Source organism: Piliocolobus tephrosceles, unplaced genomic scaffold, assembly GCF_002776525.5.
Source record: "Piliocolobus tephrosceles isolate RC106 unplaced genomic scaffold, ASM277652v3 unscaffolded_6980, whole genome shotgun sequence".
NCBI lineage: Eukaryota > Metazoa > Chordata > Mammalia > Primates > Cercopithecidae > Piliocolobus > Piliocolobus tephrosceles.
The window spans coordinates 157-4,212 of record NW_022334252.1 but is presented as its reverse complement, the minus strand read 5'-3'; the positions used below and the strand labels follow the sequence as shown (position 1 = coordinate 4,212).

At 47.9% G+C, this 4,056-nt stretch overlaps 1 pseudogene across 1 annotated transcript; it reads right to left on the bottom strand.

Moving 5' to 3' along the window:
• Positions 1-710: 710 nt before the first annotated feature.
• Positions 711-2,484, bottom strand: LOC111533522 (annotated as a pseudogene). The gene is made up of 4 exons (XR_002728893.3): positions 2,033-2,484; positions 1,467-1,475; positions 1,138-1,436; positions 711-1,037 (listed from the first exon to the last, which is right to left on the bottom strand). The product of XR_002728893.3 is annotated as a class I histocompatibility antigen, B alpha chain-like (transcript).
• Positions 2,485-4,056: the final 1,572 nt, after the last annotated feature.

Sequence of the window (4,056 nt, the reverse complement as noted above, 5' to 3'; positions counted from 1 at the left end):
CAGCTGAGCAGTGACCACATAAAGCCCACGGTGGCCTGAGCACCCACGGAGCACAGCCCCATCTATTCTCCACCCCGGCAACAAATCACAAGAAACACGTGGACTGTGGAAGGTTCTCATGTCTTCCATTTATTTTTTCTCTTAAATTTTAGGAATCTTCTCCTTTAATTAACTCATCTACCTCTTATGGCAAGAATTTTAAAAGTAAATTTATACTCGGATTCTAATTCAATAGGGAAGTAAGAAGTTACAGCTCAGTGCATATAAAGTTTAGACAGGGATGGAGACATCTCAGCCCCACCTCTCTGGAGCAGGAAAGATGATTGGGGAGGGAGCACAGGTTGGCGTGGGGAAGAGGGTCATGGTGGACATGGGGGTGGGGTGATCTCCCCATCTACTCACATTATGCCTACAGGAACACAGACACATTCAGGTGCCTTTGCAGAAAGGAAGCCAGGGTTCTTGAAGTCGCAAAGGGAAGGTGTGGACAAATCTTGCCTCTCAGTGCCACACAAGGCAGCTGTCTCCCACTATAGAAAAAATACTCATGAACAAATTCATATCCGTCACAGTGAAGAGTCACACTTTAAACAACCCATCCCATGTTCAAAACATCCAACCCACATCCCAGGATGTGTTGAAGCTGGAACAATTTTCCTACTGACGTCTGTCCTCAGCAGGGACCTTCCCCTGATCTGTGACTGCTGGGAGTCAGGTTCCCATGTCCACAATCATGGTGATACATCTGTCCTTCAATTTCACAGGTGCTTTACAAAAGAGTAAGAGTTGACAGGGCATCTGAACAGGGTAAATGTGCATGGAGATGGTGCCTCACAACTAGGCAGGAAAGGAGCCAACTTCCATCTGGGACTTGAAATCCACCAATGAAAGAAGAAACTAGGAGCTCACCTCTTTCCTACCTGGGCTCTTATTCTTCCACATCACAGCAGCGACCACAGCACCCGGGACCACAGCACCAAGAACAACCAGGACAGTAACGATGCCCACAATGGGGAATGTGGGCTGGGAAGATGGCCCTAAGAAAGGAGGGGACTGTGAGGGACCCTGACCCCCAGGCCTCAGCCCTGACCCGGCTAAAGGGCTCCAGAAGGGCTCCTGCTTTCCCTGAGAAGAGACATGACCCCTCATTCGTCTCCTTAGGCAATCTCAGGGTGAGTGGCTCTGGCAGCCCCTCGTGCTGCACATGGCATGCGTATCTCTGCTCTTCTCCAGAAGACACCACCACAGTTGCCCACTTCTGGAAGGTTCTATACCCTGTAGGTCTGGTCCCCATAAGCTCTGCATCCTGAATTTGGTCCTTCCGATCCTGCTGCTGGGTCAGTGTGATCTCCACAGGGTAGAAGCCCAGGGCCCAGCACCTCAGGGTGGCCTCATGGTCTGAGATGGGGTGGTGGGTCACGTGTGTTTTGGGGGATCTGAGGGGAAGAGTTAGAAAATTCAGGCACTTTGCATTCCTCATGGGACACTCCAGCAGCATACATGTGACCATCCTGAGAATGAACAGGACACCAAGGGGAAGGCAGCAGAGAACCCAGACACTAGCCTGGGCACAGGAACCTGGGATAATCTCCTATTCCTTGGAAAGTTGTAGTGTCTGAGGCAGGAACAGAGATTTCTGGTCTTGACTTGAGTGGAAGCTGAGGGACTCAGAAGAGCTGGAATCAGACCAACAGATACACATTGACTGGGAGGCAGATAACAAAGGCTGAGAGGAAAATGCCTGGTGCTCAAGGCTGCTGTGGGTCAAAGGGGACTGTTAATCAGTATTCCAGGGATTGTCTTCCCCTCGTTTCCCTCAGAGACTTCATCCTTTAATTGTCCCAGAGTGCAGGGCGAGCCCTCAGTCACTCTCTGGTGTAGGATGTGAAACCCAGGAGGACTCTTCTTCCTCAGGATTAGAGGGAGAGGGATGTTTTAGCGTTGGTCCCATTTTAATCTCCTTTTAGAAGATGGGCCGAGGAAATCTTCAAGAGATCTGGGAGGCGCCCCTTGGCCGCTGGTACCTGCGCACTGCAGCGTCTCCGTCCCATTCTTAAGGCCTTGCTGAGCCACTCCGCCCACCTTCCCTGCAGGTAGGTTTTGACCAGCTCTGCATGTTCCTCCGCCAGGGCATCTGAGCCGCCTTGTCCGCTGCGGTCCAAGAGCGCATCTTCTGGTTTAGGACGAGGTAACTGGCGCCGTTGTAGGATATGTTCATACTCGCGCAGGAGGCTCCAGTCCGGGTCCAGGTCGCAGCTGTGTATACAATGGAGTGTGTGAGACCCTGTCCTCGTGGTCGCTGACAGCCCAGGCCGCTGAGCTCCGCCTCTAAGCCGACTAACCCCTGGGGATTTGGGCCTGAACTGAAAATGGAATCTGGTATAGGCACCTGGGGCTCTTGTCGGGTCAAGGGTCTCCTCGGGTCCGCAGCCTCGGGGTGGGTCTCCAATTGTGCTACTGTGGGTAGCAAAATCTTTGTAACCCCTAAATGATCACGAATCTAATTTGTAAAAGAGGGGATTTTGGGGCCCTTTACATATAAATGCGTCTAAACCCATTGCAATTAGACTCACAAGCTAAGTTTTACTTTCCCAGACTATGTATCTGTGACTCTGGTGTGCTGTATTTTTAAATTATCTTTATTTCATAGTCTTGAGTTTGTGTGTGTGAGTCCAGAACATCTCAATACAAAGGATGTGTTACCCTATATTGCAACCAGGAGCATGGACAGAATTTAATCACCTCAAAATTGCAAGTGCTCAATGCAGCCAAAGTGCCCTTCACCAGTGCTCATGAAGTGCCTTTGTTTGTTTGTTTGTTTGTTTGTTTGTTTATTTCTAGGCGGGGTGTCACTCTGTTACCCTGGCTGGAGTACAGTGGCACGCTCATGACTCACTGAAGCCTCGACCTCCTGGGATCATGCTACCAATGCTCCTCCCTCAGCCTCCCAAGTAGCTGGCACCACAGGCTTGTGCCACCACTCCTGGCTAATTTTTCTAAAAGAAATATTTGTAGGGATGAGGTCTCCCTATGTTGCTCTGGCTGGTCTTGAACTCCTGGGCTCAAGCGATCCTCAGCCTCCCACAATGCTGGTATTGGCAGGCATGAGCCACAGTGGCCAACCCATGCACCTGTCTATTTTTATGAATTATTCACATCTAAGCTATGTGCATATTTTATTGGGACACTTGGTATTCTTTTTTAACCTATTTAACTTAGGGAGGCAATTAGTTTTTAGACAGCCGCATAGAATGTATTAAAGACCAAGGTGTAAGTAACACTGTGCCAGGCTCTGTGGATAAATATATTAAAAATCTATAAAACACTATGTTTAAGTCTGAGAATTCCATTGCTTTAGAATTCTTTCTCTCTGTTCCTTTACCTCACCTCCTGCTTCTCCAGCCCTTCTCTCTGTCCCTGTCATCACTCAGGCCCTCCTCTCCCCTTAGTCTCTACTACCCTGTCACTACTGAATTGTGGCCCTAGCTCTGTCCCCTCTCCTGCTGCCCGTGACTGTTTCTCCCACAGTGGTCAGCAATCCTGCTAATGTGAGTCAGATTGTGTCATTTCTTCACTTAAAACATTCCAGTGGCTCCATCTCACTGTCAAGAAGCCTCTAGAATGGAAGGCACAAGCACAGGGGCTTTGGGTTGTTTTGATCAAAGTTGTGTCTGCAGAGTATAAAAGCATATCTGGCACATAGTAGGCACTAAGTAAATTTTCTTGAATGAATGAATGAAATACGATTGTGTTGAAAATTGCATCACACAAAAATCACAAAAAGAAAAATGCAAAGCAAGTTAGGAAACGTTTGGTTTTATGCAACTACTGTGCATATCAGTTCATAAACTCATTCCAGTGGAGAACATGTCATATGTTTAGCTGTTGAATCTGTTTATTAATTTTCTATTAGTACATAACAAATTACCACAAACTTAGTGGTTTAAAACAGCACCCACTTATTTGTCTACATTTCCTTCATCAGAAATCCAGGCCTAGTGTGATAGATTCTTTGTTTAGGGTTTCGTAAAGCTGTATGCTCACTTAAGATTGTGA